The following is a 19,497-nucleotide window of genomic DNA, read 5'->3' as shown; positions in this document are numbered from 1 at the left end:
TCATCCATTATGCCACGCTGTCATCTATGTCGAAATTGTCGAACCTGTGGAAGGTGTGGTAATAGTAACCTCAAGTATAACATTCAAAATTTAGAAGCTTTTTCTAGAGGTATGTTTTGGAAAAACTTGCATATGAATTACAAAATGAAATCCAACATATTTTAGTGATTTATGTTGAGTGAACATTACAAAGTATACCTTTCACATAGCCTAGATTTTGTAAAATCCTTAACTTAGCTGAGAAATAACTTAACTTTTCTATAGGCATGCTATAAAGTTTTATAAAAAGATTAGGGATGTAGGCATTAGAGCAATTTCTCATTGAACTATGGGTGTTCTGATTTCACTGATTCCTTCTAAACATGTGAGATGTATTTTTTATATGCAGATAAGCAAATAACCATTATAGTATCAATTTGGTCAAAGAACTGCTTTGCAACACAGATTACCAAAATCAAACAAGTTAACAGGTAAACACTTACATTTTCCTAAAGGTTTTTTAAGTTTTATGAAAATATTAGGGATGTAGGCTTTATAGCAATTTCTCATTGGACTATGGATGTTCGGATTTCAATGATTCATTTTAAACATGTGAGATATAATTTTTATATGCAGATATGCAAATATCCTTAATTGTATCAATTTGGTCAAAGATTTTTTCCAACACAGATTACCAAAATTGAACAAGTTAACAGGTAAATACTTACCTTTTCCAAAAGGATACCTTTTACTATGCACCAAAAACCTAAAAAAACTATAACTATGTGTACATCATGCACTTCATTGTTTATGTTGTATTTATTTTCCTATGGGAATTACATTTAGAAATGTACATTCTTTACAACATTGTCATCCATTGAATTCATGCAGAGTTTGAAGATTTCAAATTGTGACAAAATGAAAGACTCGACCACGAAGGGACTCGAACCCTCAATCTTCTGATCCGAAGTCAGACGCCTTATCCATTAGGCCACGCGGTCATCTTAATAGAAGTTGTCGAACCTGTGGAAGGTGTGGTAATAGTAACCTCCAGTATAACATTCAAAATTTAGAAGTTTTTTCTAGATATATGTTTTGGAAAAACTTGCATATGAATTACAAAATGAAATCCAACATATTTTAGTGATTTATGTTGAGTGAACATTACAAAGTATACCTTTCACATAGCCTAGATTTTGTAAAATCCTTAACTTAGCTGAGAAATAACTTAACTTTTCTATAGGCATGCTATAAAGTTTTATAAAAAGATTAGGGATGTAGGCATTAGAGCAATTTCTCATTGAGCTATGGCTGTTCTGATTTCACTGATTCCTTCTAAACATGTGAGATGTATTTTTTATATGCAGATATGCAAATAACCATTATAGTATCAATTTGGTCAAACAATTGCTTTGCAACACAGATTACCAAAATCAAACAAGTTAACAGGTAAACACTGACATTTTCCTAAAGGTTTTTTAAGTTTTATGAAAATATTAGGGATGTAGGCTTTATAGCAATTTCTCATTGGACTATGGATGTTCGGATTTCAATGATTCATTTTAAACATGTGAGATATAATTTTTATATGCAGATATGCAAATATCCTTTATTGTAACAATTTGGTCAAAGATTTTTTTCCAACACAGATTACCAAAATTGAACAAGTTAAGAGGTAAATACTTACATTTTCCAAAAGGATACCTTTTACTATGCACCAAAAACCTAAAAAAACTATAACTCTGTGTACATCATGCACATCATTGTTTATGTTGTATTTATTTTCCTATGGGAATTACATTTAGAAATGTACATTCTTTACAACATTGTCATCCATTGAATTCATGCAGAGTTTGAAGATTTCAAATAGTGACAAAAAGAATGACTTGACCTCGAAGGGACACGAACCCACAATCTTCTGATCATAAGTCAGACACCTCATCCATTATGCCACGCTGTCATCTATGTTGAACTTGTCGAACCTGTGGAAGGTGTGGTAATAGTAACCTCAAGTATAACATTCAAAATTTAGAAGCTTTTTCTAGAGGTATGTTTTGGAAAAACTTGCATATGAATTACAAAATGAAATCCAACATATTTTAGTGATTTATGTTGAGTGAACATTACAAAGTATACCTTTCACATAGCCTAGATTTTGTAAAATCCTTAACTTAGTTGAGAAATAACTTAACTTTTCTATAGGCATGCTATAAAGTTTTATAAAAAGATTAGGGATGTAGGCATTAGAGCAATTTCTCATTGAACTATGGGTGTTCTGATTTCACTGATTCCTTCTAAACATGTGAGATGTATTTTTTATATGCAGATATGCAAATAACCATTATAGTATCAATTTGGTCAAAGAACTGCTTTGCAACACAGATTACCAAAATCAAACAAGTTAACAGGTAAACACTGACATTTTCCTAAAGGTTTTTTAAGTTTTATGAAAATATTAGGGATGTAGGCTTTATAGCAATTTCTCATTGGACTATGGATGTTCGGATTTCAATGATTCATTTTAAACATGTGAGATATAATTTTTATATGCAGATATGCAAATATCCTTTATTGTATCAATTTGGTCAAAGATTTTTTTCCAACACAGCTTACCAAAATTGAACAAGTTAAGAGGTAAATACTTACATTTTCCAAAAGGATACCTTTTACTATGCACCAAAAACCTAAAAAAACTATAACTATGTGTACATCATGCACATCATTGTTTATGTTGTATTTATTTTCCTATGGGAATTACATTTAGAAATGTACATTCTTTACAACATTGTCATCCTTTGAATTCATGCAGAGTTTGAAGATTTCAAATAGTGACAAAAAGAATGACTTGACCACGAAGGGACATGAACCCTCAATCTTCTGATCAGAAGTCAGACGCCTCATCCATTATGCCACGCTGTCATCTATGTCGAAACTGTCGAACCTGTGGAAGGTGTGGTAATAGTAACCTCAAGTATAACATTCAAAATTTAGAAGCTTTTTCTAGAGGTATGTTTTGGAAAAACTTGCATATGAATTACAAAATGAAATCCAACATATTTTAGTGATTTATGTTGAGTGAACATTACAAAGTATACCTTTCACATAGCCTAGATTTTGTAAAATCCTTAACTTAGCTGAGAAATAACTTAACTTTTCTATAGGCATGCTATAAAGTTTTATATAAAGATTAGGGATGTAGGCATTAGAGTAATTTCTCATTGAACTATGGGTGTTCTGATTTCACTGATTCCTTCTAAACATGTGAGATGTATTTTTTATATGCAGATCTGCAAATAACCATTATAGTATCAATTTGGTCAAAGAACTGCTTTGCAACACAGATTACCAAAATCAAACAAGTTAACAGGTAAACACTTACATTTTCCTAAAGGTTTTTTAAGTTTTATGAAAATATTAGGGATGTAGGCTTTATAGCAATTTCTCATTGGACAATGGATGTTCGGATTTCAATGATTCATTTTAAACATGTGAGATATAATTTTTATATGCAGATATGCAAATATCCTTTATTGTATCAATTTGGTCAAAGATTTTTTTCCAACACAGATTACCAAAATTGAACAAGTTAACATGTAAATACTTACCTTTTCCAAAAGGATACCTTTTACTATGCACCAAAAACCTAAAAAAACTATAACTATGTGTACATCATGCACATCATTGTTTATGTTGTATTTATTTTCCTATGGGAATTAAATTTAGAAATGTACATTCTTTACAACATTGTCATCCATTGAATTCATGCAGAGTTTGAAGATTTCAAATTGTGACAAAATGAAAGACTCGACCACGAAGGGACTCGAACCCTCAATCTTCTGATCCAAAGTCAGACGCCTTATCCATTAGGCCACGCGGTCATCTTTATAGAAGTTGTCGAACCTGTGGAAGGTGTGGTAATAGTAACCTCAAGTATAACATTCAAAATTTAGAAGTTTTTTCTAGATATATGTTTTGGTAAAACTTGCATATGAATTACAAAATGAAATCCAACATATTTTAGTGATTTATGTTGAGTGAACATTACAAAGTATACCTTTCACATAGCCTAGATTTTGTAAAATCCTTAACTTAGCTGAGAAATAACTTAACTTTTCTATAGGCATGCTATAAAGTTTTATAAAAAGATTAGGGATGTAGGCATTAGAGCAATTTCTCATTGAACTATGGGTGTTCTGATTTCACTGATTCCTTCTAAACATGTGAGATGTATTTTTTATATGCAGATATGCAAATAACCATTATAGTATCAATTTGGTCAAAGAACTGCTTTGCAACACAGATTACCAAAATCAAACAAGTTAACAGGTAAACACTTACATTTTCCTAAAGGTTTTTTAAGTTTTATGAAAATATTAGGGATGTAGGCTTTATAGCAATTTCTCATTGGACTATGGATGTTCGGATTTCGATGATTCATTTTAAACATGTGAGATATAATTTTTATATGCAGATATGCAAATATCCTTTATTGTATCAATTTGGTCAAAGATTTTTTTCCAACACAGATTACCAAAATTGAACAAGTTAAGAGGTAAATACTTACATTTTCCAAAAGGATACCTTTTACTATGCACCAAAAACCTAAAAAACCTATAACTATGTGTACATCATGCACATCATTGTTTATGTTGTATTTATTTTCCTATGGGAATTACATTTAGAAATGTACATTCTTTACAACATTGTCATCCATTGAATTCATGCAGAGTTTGAAGATTTCAAATAGTGACAAAAAGAATGACTTGACCACGAAGGGACACGAACCCTCAATCTTCTGATCAGAAGTCAGACGCCTCATCCATTATGCCACGCTGTCATCTATGTCGAAATTGTCGAACCTGTGGAAGGTGTGGTAATAGTAACCTCAAGTATAACATTCAAAATTTAGAAGCTTTTTCTAGAGGTATGTTTTGGAAAAACTTGCATATGAATTACAAAATGAAATCCAACATATTTTAGTGATTTATGTTGAGTGAACATTACAAAGTATACCTTTCACATAGCCTAGATTTTGTAAAATCCTTAACTTAGCTGAGAAATAACTTAACTTTTCTATAGGCATGCTATAAAGTTTTATAAAAAGATTAGGGATGTAGGCATTAGAGCAATTTCTCATTGAACTATGGGTGTTCTGATTTCACTGATTCCTTCTAAACATGTGAGATGTATTTTTTATATGCAGATATGCAAATAACCATTATAGTATCAATTTGGTCAAAGAACTGCTTTGCAACACAGATTACCAAAATCAAACAAGTTAACAGGTAAACACTTACATTTTCCTAAAGGTTTTTTAAGTTTTATGAAAATATTAGGGATGTAGGCTTTATAGCAATTTCTCATTGGACTATGAATGTTCGGATTTCAATGATTCATTTTAAACATGTGAGATATAATTTTTATATGCAGATATGCAAATATCCTTAATTGTATCAATTTGGTCAAAGATTTTTTCCAACACAGATTACCAAAATTGAACAAGTTAAGAGGTAAATACTTACATTTTCCAAAAGGATACCTTTTACTATGCACCAAAAACCTAAAAAACCTATAACTATGTGTACATCATGCACATCATTGTTTATGTTGTATTTATTTTCCTATGGGAATTACATTTAGAAATGTACATTCTTTACAACATTGTCATCCATTGAATTCATGCAGAGTTTGAAGATTTCAAATAGTGACAAAAAGAATGACTTGACCACGAAGGGACACGAACCCTCAATCTTCTGATCAGAAGTCAGACGCCTCATCCATTATGCCACGCTGTCATCTATGTCGAAATTGTCGAACCTGTGGAAGGTGTGGTAATAGTAACCTCAAGTATAACATTCAAAATTTAGAAGCTTTTTCTAGAGGTATGTTTTGGAAAAACTTGCATATGAATTACAAAATGAAATCCAACATATTTTAGTGATTTATGTTGAGTGAACATTACAAAGTATACCTTTCACATAGCCTAGATTTTGTAAAATCCTTAACTTAGCTGAGAAATAACTTAACTTTTCTATAGGCATGCTATAAAGTTTTATAAAAAGATTAGGGATGTAGGCATTAGAGCAATTTCTCATTGAACTATGGGTGTTCTGATTTCACTGATTCCTTCTAAACATGTGAGATGTATTTTTTATATGCAGATATGCAAATAACCATTATAGTATCAATTTGGTCAAAGAACTGCTTTGCAACACAGATTACCAAAATCAAACAAGTTAACAGGTAAACACTTACATTTTCCTAAAGGTTTTTTAAGTTTTATGAAAATATTAGGGATGTAGGCTTTATAGCAATTTCTCATTGGACTATGGATGTTCGGATTTCAATGATTCATTTTAAACATGTGAGATATAATTTTTATATGCAGATATGCAAATATCCTTAATTGTATCAATTTGGTCAAAGATTTTTTCCAACACAGATTACCAAAATTGAACAAGTTAACAGGTAAATACTTACCTTTTCCAAAAGGATACCTTTTACTATGCACCAAAAACCTAAAAAAACTATAACTATGTGTACATCATGCACTTCATTGTTTATGTTGTATTTATTTTCCTATGGGAATTACATTTAGAAATGTACATTCTTTACAACATTGTCATCCATTGAATTCATGCAGAGTTTGAAGATTTCAAATTGTGACAAAATGAAAGACTCGACCACGAAGGGACTCGAACCCTCAATCTTCTGATCCGAAGTCAGACGCCTTATCCATTAGGCCACGCGGTCATCTTTATAGAAGTTGTCGAACCTGTGGAAGGTGTGGTAATAGTAACCTCCAGTATAACATTCAAAATTTAGAAGTTTTTTCTAGATATATGTTTTGGAAAAACTTGCATATGAATTACAAAATGAAATCCAACATATTTTAGTGATTTATGTTGAGTGAACATTACAAAGTATACCTTTCACATAGCCTAGATTTTGTAAAATCCTTAACTTAGCTGAGAAATAACTTAACTTTTCTATAGGCATGCTATAAAGTTTTATAAAAAGATTAGGGATGTAGGCATTAGAGCAATTTCTCATTGAGCTATGGCTGTTCTGATTTCACTGATTCCTTCTAAACATGTGAGATGTATTTTTTATATGCAGATATGCAAATAACCATTATAGTATCAATTTGGTCAAACAATTGCTTTGCAACACAGATTACCAAAATCAAACAAGTTAACAGGTAAACACTGACATTTTCCTAAAGGTTTTTTAAGTTTTATGAAAATATTAGGGATGTAGGCTTTATAGCAATTTCTCATTGGACTATGGATGTTCGGATTTCAATGATTCATTTTAAACATGTGAGATATAATTTTTATATGCAGATATGCAAATATCCTTTATTGTAACAATTTGGTCAAAGATTTTTTTCCAACACAGATTACCAAAATTGAACAAGTTAAGAGGTAAATACTTACATTTTCCAAAAGGATACCTTTTACTATGCACCAAAAACCTAAAAAAACTATAACTCTGTGTACATCATGCACATCATTGTTTATGTTGTATTTATTTTCCTATGGGAATTACATTTAGAAATGTACATTCTTTACAACATTGTCATCCATTGAATTCATGCAGAGTTTGAAGATTTCAAATAGTGACAAAAAGAATGACTTGACCTCGAAGGGACACGAACCCACAATCTTCTGATCAGAAGTCAGACACCTCATCCATTATGCCACGCTGTCATCTATGTTGAACTTGTCGAACCTGTGGAAGGTGTGGTAATAGTAACCTCAAGTATAACATTCAAAATTTAGAAGCTTTTTCTAGAGGTATGTTTTGGAAAAACTTGCATATGAATTACAAAATGAAATCCAACATATTTTAGTGATTTATGTTGAGTGAACATTACAAAGTATACCTTTCACATAGCCTAGATTTTGTAAAATCCTTAACTTAGCTGAGAAATAACTTAACTTTTCTATAGGCATGCTATAAAGTTTTATAAAAAGATTAGGGATGTAGGCATTAGAGCAATTTCTCATTGAACTATGGGTGATCTGATTTCACTGATTCCTTCTAAACATGTGAGATGTATTTTTTATATGCAGATATGCAAATAACCATTATAGTATCAATTTGGTCAAAGAACTGCTTTGCAACACAGATTACCAAAATCAAACAAGTTAACAGGTAAACACTTACATTTTCCTAAAGGTTTTTTAAGTTTTATGAAAATATTAGGGATGTAGGCTTTATAGCAATTTCTCATTGGACTATGGATGTTCGGATTTCAATGATTCATTTTAAACATGTGAGATATAATTTTTATATGCAGATATGCAAATATCCTTAATTGTATCAATTTGGTCAAAGATTTTTTCCAACACAGATTACCAAAATTGAACAAGTTAACAGGTAAATACTTACCTTTTCCAAAAGGATACCTTTTACTATGCACCAAAAACCTAAAAAAACTATAACTATGTGTACATCATGCACTTCATTGTTTATGTTGTATTTATTTTCCTATGGGAATTACATTTAGAAATGTACATTCTTTACAACATTGTCATCCATTGAATTCATGCAGAGTTTGAAGATTTCAAATAGTGACAAAAAGAATGACTCGACCACTCAATCTTCTGATCCGAAGTCAGACGCCTTATCCATTAGGCCACGCGGTCATCTTTATAGAAGTTGTCGAACCTGTGGAAGGTGTGGTAATAGTAACCTCCAGTATAACATTCAAAATTTAGAAGTTTTTTCTAGATATATGTTTTGGAAAAACTTGCATATGAATTACAAAATGAAATCCAACATATTTTAGTGATTTATGTTGAGTGAACATTACAAAGTATACCTTTCACATAGCCTAGATTTTGTAAAATCCTTAACTTAGCTGAGAAATAACTTAACTTTTCTATAGGCATGCTATAAAGTTTTATAAAAAGATTAGGGATGTAGGCATTAGAGCAATTTCTCATTGAGCTATGGCTGTTCTGATTTCACTGATTCCTTCTAAACATGTGAGATGTATTTTTTATATGCAGATATGCAAATAACCATTATAGTATCAATTTGGTCAAACAATTGCTTTGCAACACAGATTACCAAAATCAAACAAGTTAACAGGTAAACACTGACATTTTCCTAAAGGTTTTTTAAGTTTTATGAAAATATTAGGGATGTAGGCTTTATAGCAATTTCTCATTGGACTATGGATGTTCGGATTTCAATGATTCATTTTAAACATGTGAGATATAATTTTTATATGCAGATATGCAAATATCCTTTATTGTAACAATTTGGTCAAAGATTTTTTTCCAACACAGATTACCAAAATTGAACAAGTTAAGAGATAAATACTTACATTTTCCAAAAGGATACCTTTTACTATGCACCAAAAACCTAAAAAAACTATAACTCTGTGTACATCATGCACATCATTGTTTATGTTGTATTTATTTTCCTATGGGAATTACATTTAGAAATGTACATTCTTTACAACATTGTCATCCATTGAATTCATGCAGAGTTTGAAGATTTCAAATAGTGACAAAAAGAATGACTTGACCTCGAAGGGACACGAACCCACAATCTTCTGATCAGAAGTCAGACACCTCATCCATTATGCCACGCTGTCATCTATGTTGAACTTGTCGAACCTGTGGAAGGTGTGGTAATAGTAACCTCAAGTATAACATTCAAAATTTAGAAGCTTTTTCTAGAGGTATGTTTTGGAAAAACTTGCATATGAATTACAAAATGAAATCCAACATATTTTAGTGATTTATGTTGAGTGAACATTACAAAGTATACCTTTCACATAGCCTAGATTTTGTAAAATCCTTAACTTAGTTGAGAAATAACTTAACTTTTCTATAGGCATGCTATAAAGTTTTATAAAAAGATTAGGGATGTAGGCATTAGAGCAATTTCTCATTGAACTATGGGTGTTCTGATTTCACTGATTCCTTCTAAACATGTGAGATGTATTTTTTATATGCAGATATGCAAATAACCATTATAGTATCAATTTGGTCAAAGAACTGCTTTGCAACACAGATTACCAAAATCAAACAAGTTAACAGGTAAACACTGACATTTTCCTAAAGGTTTTTTAAGTTTTATGAAAATATTAGGGATGTAGGCTTTATAGCAATTTCTCATTGGACTATGGATGTTCGGATTTCAATGATTCATTTTAAACATGTGAGATATAATTTTTATATGCAGATATGCAAATATCCTTTATTGTATCAATTTGGTCAAAGATTTTTTTCCAACACAGATTACCAAAATTGAACAAGTTAAGAGGTAAATACTTACATTTTCCAAAAGGATACCTTTTACTATGCACCAAAAACCTAAAAAAACTATAACTATGTGTACATCATGCACATCATTGTTTATGTTGTATTTATTTTCCTATGGGAATTACATTTAGAAATGTACATTCTTTACAACATTGTCATCCTTTGAATTCATGCAGAGTTTGAAGATTTCAAATAGTGACAAAAAGAATGACTTGACCACGAAGGGACACGAACCCTCAATCTTCTGATCAGAAGTCAGACGCCTCATCCATTATGCCACGCTGTCATCTATGTCGAAACTGTCGAACCTGTGGAAGGTGTGGTAATAGTAACCTCAAGTATAACATTCAAAATTTAGAAGCTTTTTCTAGAGGTATGTTTTGGAAAAACTTGCATATGAATTACAAAATGAAATCCAACATATTTTAGTGATTTATGTTGAGTGAACATTACAAAGTATACCTTTCACATAGCCTAGATTTTGTAAAATCCTTAACTTAGCTGAGAAATAACTTAACTTTTCTATAGGCATGCTATAAAGTTTTATAAAAAGATTAGGGATGTAGGCATTAGAGCAATTTCTCATTGAACTATGGGTGTTCTGATTTCACTGATTCCTTCTAAACATGTGAGATGTATTTTTTATATGCAGATATGCAAATAACCATTATAGTATCAATTTGGTCAAAGAACTGCTTTGCAACACAGATTACCAAAATCAAACAAGTTAACAGGTAAACACTTACATTTTCCTAAAGGTTTTTTAAGTTTTATGAAAATATTAGGGATGTAGGCTTTATAGCAATTTCTCATTGGACTATGGATGTTCGGATTTCGATGATTCATTTTAAACATGTGAGATATAATTTTTATATGCAGATATGCAAATATCCTTTATTGTATCAATTTGGTCAAAGATTTTTTTCCAACACAGATTACCAAAATTGAACAAGTTAAGAGGTAAATACTTACATTTTCCAAAAGGATACCTTTTACTATGCACCAAAAACCTAAAAAACCTATAACTATGTGTACATCATGCACATCATTGTTTATGTTGTATTTATTTTCCTATGGGAATTACATTTAGAAATGTACATTCTTTACAACATTGTCATCCATTGAATTCATGCAGAGTTTGAAGATTTCAAATAGTGACAAAAAGAATGACTTGACCACGAAGGGACACGAACCCTCAATCTTCTGATCCGAAGTCAGACGCCTTATCCATTAGGCCACGCGGTCATCTTTATAGAAGTTGTCGAACCTGTGGAAGGTGTGGTAATAGTAACCTCCAGTATAACATTCAAAATTTAGAAGTTTTTTCTAGATATATGTTTTGGAAAAACTTGCATATGAATTACAAAATGAAATCCAACATATTTTAGTGATTTATGTTGAGTGAACATTACAAAGTATACCTTTCACATAGCCTAGATTTTGTAAAATCCTTAACTTAGCTGAGAAATAACTTAACTTTTCTATAGGCATGCTATAAAGTTTTATAAAAAGATTAGGGATGTAGGCATTAGAGCAATTTCTCATTGAGCTATGGCTGTTCTGATTTCACTGATTCCTTCTAAACATGTGAGATGTATTTTTTATATGCAGATATGCAAATAACCATTATAGTATCAATTTGGTCAAACAATTGCTTTGCAACACAGATTACCAAAATCAAACAAGTTAACAGGTAAACACTGACATTTTCCTAAAGGTTTTTTAAGTTTTATGAAAATATTAGGGATGTAGGCTTTATAGCAATTTCTCATTGGACTATGGATGTTCGGATTTCAATGATTCATTTTAAACATGTGAGATATAATTTTTATATGCAGATATGCAAATATCCTTTATTGTAACAATTTGGTCAAAGATTTTTTTCCAACACAGATTACCAAAATTGAACAAGTTAAGAGGTAAATACTTACATTTTCCAAAAGGAAACCTTTTACTATGCACCAAAAACCTAAAAAAACTATAACTCTGTGTACATCATGCACATCATTGTTTATGTTGTATTTATTTTCCTATGGGAATTACATTTAGAAATGTACATTCTTTACAACATTGTCATCCATTGAATTCATGCAGAGTTTGAAGATTTCAAATAGTGACAAAAAGAATTACTTGACCACGAAGGGACACGAACCCACAATCTTCTGATCAGAAGTCAGACACCTCATCCATTATGCCACGCTGTCATCTATGTTGAAATTGTCGAACCTGTGGAAGGTGTGGTAATAGTAACCTCAAGTATAACATTCAAAATTTAGAAGCTTTTTCTAGAGGTATGTTTTGGAAAAACTTGCATATGAATTACAAAATGAAATCCAACATATTTTAGTGATTTATGTTGAGTGAACATTACAAAGTATACCTTTCACATAGCCTAGATTTTGTAAAATCCTTAACTTAGTTGAGAAATAACTTAACTTTTCTATAGGCATGCTATAAAGTTTTATAAAAAGATTAGGGATGTAGGCATTAGAGCAATTTCTCATTGAACTATGGGTGTTCTGATTTCACTGATTCCTTCTAAACATGTGAGATGTATTTTTTATATGCAGATATGCAAATAACCATTATAGTATCAATTTGGTCAAAGAACTGCTTTGCAACACAGATTACCAAAATCAAACAAGTTAACAGGTAAACACTTACATTTTCCTAAAGGTTTTTTAAGTTTTATGAAAATATTAGGGATGTAGGCTTTATAGCAATTTCTCATTGGACTATGGATGTTCGGATTTCGATGATTCATTTTAAACATGTGAGATATAATTTTTATATGCAGATATGCAAATATCCTTTATTGTATCAATTTGGTCAAAGATTTTTTTCCAACACAGATTACCAAAATTGAACAAGTTAAGAGGTAAATACTTACATTTTCCAAAAGGATACCTTTTACTATGCACCAAAAACCTAAAAAACCTATAACTATGTGTACATCATGCACATCATTGTTTATGTTGTATTTATTTTCCTATGGGAATTACATTTAGAAATGTACATTCTTTACAACATTGTCATCCATTGAATTCATGCAGAGTTTGAAGATTTCAAATAGTGCCAAAAAGAATGACTTGACCACGAAGGGACACGAACCCTCAATCTTCTGATCCGAAGTCAGACGCCTTATCCATTAGGCCACGCGGTCATCTTTATAGAAGTTGTCGAACCTGTGGAAGGTGTGGTAATAGTAACCTCCAGTATAACATTCAAAATTTAGAAGTTTTTTCTAGATATATGTTTTGGAAAAACTTGCATATGAATTACAAAATGAAATCCAACATATTTTAGTGATTTATGTTGAGTGAACATTACAAAGTATACCTTTCACATAGCCTAGATTTTGTAAAATCCTTAACTTAGCTGAGAAATAACTTAACTATTATATAGGCATGCTATAAAGTTTTATAAAAAGATTAGGGATGTAGGCATTAGAGCAATTTCTCATTGAACTATGGGTGTTCTGATTTCACTGATTCCTTCTAAACATGTGAGATGTATTTTTTATATGCAGATATGCAAATAACCATTATAGTATCAATTTGGTCAAAGAACTGCTTTGCAACACAGATTACCAAAATCAAACAAGTTAACAGGTAAACACTGACATTTTCCTAAAGGTTTTTTAAGTTTTATGAAAATATTAGGGATGTAGGCTTTATAGCAATTTCTCATTGGACTATGGATGTTCGGATTTCAATGATTCATTTTAAACATGTGAGATATAATTTTTATATGCAGATATGCAAATATCCTTTATTGTATCAATTTGGTCAAAGATTTTTTTCCAACACAGATTACCAAAATTGAACAAGTTAAGAGGTAAATACTTACATTTTCCAAAAGGATACCTTTTACTATGCACCAAAAACCTAAAAAACCTATAACTATGTGTACATCATGCACATCATTGTTTATGTTGTATTTATTTTCCTATGGGAATTACATTTAGAAATGTACATTCTTTACAACATTGTCATCCATTGAATTCATGCAGAGTTTGAAGATTTCAAATAGTGACAAAAAGAATGACTTGACCACGAAGGGACACGAACCCTCAATCTTCTGATCCGAAGTCAGACGCCTTATCCATTAGGCCACGCGGTCATCTTTATAGAAGTTGTCGAACCTGTGGAAGGTGTGGTAATAGTAACCTCCAGTATAACATTCAAAATTTAGAAGTTTTTTCTAGATATATGTTTTGGAAAAACTTGCATATGAATTACAAAATGAAATCCAACATATTTTAGTGATTTATGTTGAGTGAACATTACAAAGTATACCTTTCACATAGCCTAGATTTTGTAAAATCCTTAACTTAGCTGAGAAATAACTTAACTTTTCTATAGGCATGCTATAAAGTTTTATAAAAAGATTAGGGATGTAGGCATTAGAGCAATTTCTCATTGAGCTATGGCTGTTCTGATTTCACTGATTCCTTCTAAACATGTGAGATGTATTTTTTATATGCAGATATGCAAATAACCATTATAGTATCAATTTGGTCAAACAATTGCTTTGCAACACAGATTACCAAAATCAAACAAGTTAACAGGTAAACACTGACATTTTCCTAAAGGTTTTTTAAGTTTTATGAAAATATTAGGGATGTAGGCTTTATAGCAATTTCTCATTGGACTATGGATGTTCGGATTTCAATGATTCATTTTAAACATGTGAGATATAATTTTTATATGCAGATATGCAAATATCCTTTATTGTAACAATTTGGTCAAAGATTTTTTTCCAACACAGATTACCAAAATTGAACAAGTTAAGAGGTAAATACTTACATTTTCCAAAAGGAAACCTTTTACTATGCACCAAAAACCTAAAAAAACTATAACTCTGTGTACATCATGCACATCATTGTTTATGTTGTATTTATTTTCCTATGGGAATTACATTTAGAAATGTACATTCTTTACAACATTGTCATCCATTGAATTCATGCAGAGTTTGAAGATTTCAAATAGTGACAAAAAGAATTACTTGACCACGAAGGGACACGAACCCACAATCTTCTGATCAGAAGTCAGACACCTCATCCATTATGCCACGCTGTCATCTATGTTGAAATTGTCGAACCTGTGGAAGGTGTGGTAATAGTAACCTCAAGTATAACATTCAAAATTTAGAAGCTTTTTCTAGAGGTATGTTTTGGAAAAACTTGCATATGAATTACAAAATGAAATCCAACATATTTTAGTGATTTATGTTGAGTGAACATTACAAAGTATACCTTTCACATAGCCTAGATTTTGTAAAATCCTTAACTTAGTTGAGAAATAACTTAACTTTTCTATAGGCATGCTATAAAGTTTTATAAAAAGATTAGGGATGTAGGCATTAGAGCAATTTCTCATTGAACTATGGGTGTTCTGATTTCACTGATTCCTTCTAAACATGTGAGATGTATTTTTTATATGCAGATATGCAAATAACCATTATAGTATCAATTTGGTCAAAGAACTGCTTTGCAACACAGATTACCAAAATCAAACAAGTTAACAGGTAAACACTGACATTTTCCTAAAGGTTTTTTAAGTTTTATGAAAATATTAGGGATGTAGGCTTTATAGCAATTTCTCATTGGACTATGGATGTTCGGATTTCAATGATTCATTTTAAACATGTGAGATATAATTTTTATATGCAGATATGCAAATATCCTTTATTGTATCAATTTGGTCAAAGATTTTTTTCCAACACAGATTACCAAAATTGAACAAGTTAAGAGATAAATACTTACATTTTCCAAAAGGATACCTTTTACTATGCACCAAAAACCTAAAAAACCTATAACTATGTATACATCATGCACATCATTGTTTATGTTGTATTTATTTTCCTATGGGAATTACATTTAGAAATGTACATTCTTTACAACATTGTCATCCATTGAATTCATGCAGAGTTTGAAGATTTCAAATAGTGACAAAAAGAATGACTTGACCACGAAGGGACACGAACCCTCAATCTTCTGATCCGAAGTCAGACGCCTTATCCATTAGGCCACGCGGTCATCTTTATAGAAGTTGTCGAACCTGTGGAAGGTGTGGTAATAGTAACCTCCAGTATAACATTCAAAATTTAGAAGTTTTTTCTAGATATATGTTTTGGAAAAACTTGCATATGAATTACAAAATGAAATCCAACATATTTTAGTGATTTATGTTGAGTGAACATTACAAAGTATACCTTTCACATAGCCTAGATTTTGTAAAATCCTTAACTTAGCTGAGAAATAACTTAACTTTTCTATAGGCATGCTATAAAGTTTTATAAAAAGATTAGGGATGTAGGCATTAGAGCAATTTCTCATTGAGCTATGGCTGTTCTGATTTCACTGATTCCTTCTAAACATGTGAGATGTATTTTTTATATGCAGATATGCAAATAACCATTATAGTATCAATTTGGTCAAACAATTGCTTTGCAACACAGATTACCAAAATCAAACAAGTTAACAGGTAAACACTGACATTTTCCTAAAGGTTTTTTAAGTTTTATGAAAATATTAGGGATGTAGGCTTTATAGCAATTTCTCATTGGACTATGGATGTTCGGATTTCAATGATTCATTTTAAACATGTGAGATATAATTTTTATATGCAGATATGCAAATATCCTTTATTGTAACAATTTGGTCAAAGATTTTTTTCCAACACAGATTACCAAAATTGAACAAGTTAAGAGGTAAATACTTACATTTTCCAAAAGGAAACCTTTTACTATGCACCAAAAACCTAAAAAAACTATAACTCTGTGTACATCATGCACATCATTGTTTATGTTGTATTTATTTTCCTATGGGAATTACATTTAGAAATGTACATTCTTTACAACATTGTCATCCATTGAATTCATGCAGAGTTTGAAGATTTCAAATAGTGACAAAAAGAATTACTTGACCACGAAGGGACACGAACCCACAATCTTCTGATCAGAAGTCAGACACCTCATCCATTATGCCACGCTGTCATCTATGTTGAAATTGTCGAACCTGTGGAAGGTGTGGTAATAGTAACCTCAAGTATAACATTCAAAATTTAGAAGCTTTTTCTAGAGGTATGTTTTGGAAAAACTTGCATATGAATTACAAAATGAAATCCAACATATTTTAGTGATTTATGTTGAGTGAACATTACAAAGTATACCTTTCACATAGCCTAGATTTTGTAAAATCCTTAACTTAGTTGAGAAATAACTTAACTTTTCTATAGGCATGCTATAAAGTTTTATAAAAAGATTAGGGATGTAGGCATTAGAGCAATTTCTCATTGAACTATGGGTGTTCTGATTTCACTGATTCCTTCTAAACATGTGAGATGTATTTTTTATATGCAGATATGCAAATAACCATTATAGTATCAATTTGGTCAAAGAACTGCTTTGCAACACAGATTACCAAAATCAAACAAGTTAACAGGTAAACACTTACATTTTCCTAAAGGTTTTTTAAGTTTTATGAAAATATTAGGGATGTAGGCTTTATAGCAATTTCTCATTGGACTATGGATGTTCGGATTTCGATGATTCATTTTAAACATGTGAGATATAATTTTTATATGCAGATATGCAAATATCCTTTATTGTATCAATTTGGTCAAAGATTTTTTTCCAACACAGATTACCAAAATTGAACAAGTTAAGAGGTAAATACTTACATTTTCCAAAAGGATACCTTTTACTATGCACCAAAAACCTAAAAAACCTATAACTATGTGTACATCATGCACATCATTGTTTATGTTGTATTTATTTTCCTATGGGAATTACATTTAGAAATGTACATTCTTTACAACATTGTCATCCATTGAATTCATGCAGAGTTTGAAGATTTCAAATAGTGCCAAAAAGAATGACTTGACCACGAAGGGACACGAACCCTCAATCTTCTGATCCGAAGTCAGACGCCTTATCCATTAGGCCACGCGGTCATCTTTATAGAAGTTGTCGAACCTGTGGAAGGTGTGGTAATAGTAACCTCCAGTATAACATTCAAAATTTAGAAGTTTTTTCTAGATATATGTTTTGGAAAAACTTGCATATGAATTACAAAATGAAATCCAACATATTTTAGTGATTTATGTTGAGTGAACATTACAAAGTATACCTTTCACATAGCCTAGATTTTGTAAAATCCTTAACTTAGCTGAGAAATAACTTAACTATTATATAGGCATGCTATAAAGTTTTATAAAAAGATTAGGGATGTAGGCATTAGAGCAATTTCTCATTGAACTATGGGTGTTCTGATTTCACTGATTCCTTCTAAACATGTGAGATGTATTTTTTATATGCAGATATGCAAATAACCATTATAGTATCAATTTGGTCAAAGAACTGCTTTGCAACACAGATTACCAAAATCAAACAAGTTAACAGGTAAACACTGACATTTTCCTAAAGGTTTTTTAAGTTTTATGAAAATATTAGGGATGTAGGCTTTATAGCAATTTCTCATTGGACTATGGATGTTCGGATTTCAATGATTCATTTTAAACATGTGAGATATAATTTTTATATGCAGATATGCAAATATCCTTTATTGTATCAATTTGGTCAAAGATTTTTTTCCAACACAGATTACCAAAATTGAACAAGTTAAGAGGTAAATACTTACATTTTCCAAAAGGATACCTTTTACTATGCACCAAAAACCTAAAAAACCTATAACTATGTGTACATCATGCACATCATTGTTTATGTTGTATTTATTTTCCTATGGGAATTACATTTAGAAATGTACATTCTTTACAACATTGTCATCCATTGAATTCATGCAGAGTTTGAAGATTTCAAATAGTGACAAAAAGAATGACTTGACCACGAAGGGACACGAACCCTCAATCTTCTGATCCGAAGTCAGACGCCTTATCCATTAGGCCACGCGGTCATCTTTATAGAAGTTGTCGAACCTGTGGAAGGTGTGGTAATAGTAACCTCCAGTATAACATTCAAAATTTAGAAGTTTTTTCTAGATATATGTTTTGGAAAAACTTGCATATGAATTACAAAATGAAATCCAACATATTTTAGTGATTTATGTTGAGTGAACATTACAAAGTATACCTTTCACATAGCCTAGATTTTGTAAAATCCTTAACTTAGCTGAGAAATAACTTAACTTTTCTATAGGCATGCTATAAAGTTTTATAAAAAGATTAGGGATGTAGGCATTAGAGCAATTTCTCATTGAGCTATGGCTGTT

The 19,497-nt window shown here is 31.0% G+C and overlaps 9 non-coding genes across 9 annotated transcripts; all 9 read right to left on the bottom strand.

The window, feature by feature from the left end:
* Nucleotides 1–907: 907 nt before the first annotated feature.
* On the bottom strand, nt 908–980 carry TRNAR-UCG (transfer RNA arginine (anticodon UCG)). The gene has a single exon. It is a non-coding gene; the product is annotated as a tRNA-Arg (tRNA).
* Nucleotides 981–3,784: 2,804 nt separating this feature from the next.
* On the bottom strand, nt 3,785–3,857 carry TRNAQ-UUG (transfer RNA glutamine (anticodon UUG)). The gene has a single exon. It is a non-coding gene; the product is annotated as a tRNA-Gln (tRNA).
* Nucleotides 3,858–6,659: 2,802 nt separating this feature from the next.
* Nucleotides 6,660–6,732, bottom strand: TRNAR-UCG (transfer RNA arginine (anticodon UCG)). The gene has a single exon. It is a non-coding gene; the product is annotated as a tRNA-Arg (tRNA).
* A 4,705-nt stretch (nt 6,733–11,437) lies between these two features.
* TRNAR-UCG (transfer RNA arginine (anticodon UCG)) lies at nt 11,438–11,510 on the bottom strand. Its single transcript has one exon. It is a non-coding gene; the product is annotated as a tRNA-Arg (tRNA).
* A 1,845-nt stretch (nt 11,511–13,355) lies between these two features.
* TRNAR-UCG (transfer RNA arginine (anticodon UCG)) lies at nt 13,356–13,428 on the bottom strand. The gene has a single exon. It is a non-coding gene; the product is annotated as a tRNA-Arg (tRNA).
* An 886-nt stretch (nt 13,429–14,314) lies between these two features.
* TRNAR-UCG (transfer RNA arginine (anticodon UCG)) lies at nt 14,315–14,387 on the bottom strand. Its single transcript has one exon. It is a non-coding gene; the product is annotated as a tRNA-Arg (tRNA).
* Nucleotides 14,388–16,232: 1,845 nt separating this feature from the next.
* TRNAR-UCG (transfer RNA arginine (anticodon UCG)) lies at nt 16,233–16,305 on the bottom strand. The gene has a single exon. It is a non-coding gene; the product is annotated as a tRNA-Arg (tRNA).
* A 1,845-nt stretch (nt 16,306–18,150) lies between these two features.
* TRNAR-UCG (transfer RNA arginine (anticodon UCG)) lies at nt 18,151–18,223 on the bottom strand. Its single transcript has one exon. It is a non-coding gene; the product is annotated as a tRNA-Arg (tRNA).
* An 886-nt stretch (nt 18,224–19,109) lies between these two features.
* Nucleotides 19,110–19,182, bottom strand: TRNAR-UCG (transfer RNA arginine (anticodon UCG)). The gene has a single exon. It is a non-coding gene; the product is annotated as a tRNA-Arg (tRNA).
* Between the last annotated feature and the right edge of the window lie 315 nt (nt 19,183–19,497).

This window comes from Taudactylus pleione, unplaced genomic scaffold (assembly GCF_031769625.1).
Source record: "Taudactylus pleione unplaced genomic scaffold, aTauple2 ptg000612l, whole genome shotgun sequence".
NCBI lineage: Eukaryota > Metazoa > Chordata > Amphibia > Anura > Myobatrachidae > Taudactylus > Taudactylus pleione.
Note: the sequence above shows the minus strand (reverse complement) of the source record. Positions and strands in the feature narration are given on the sequence as shown.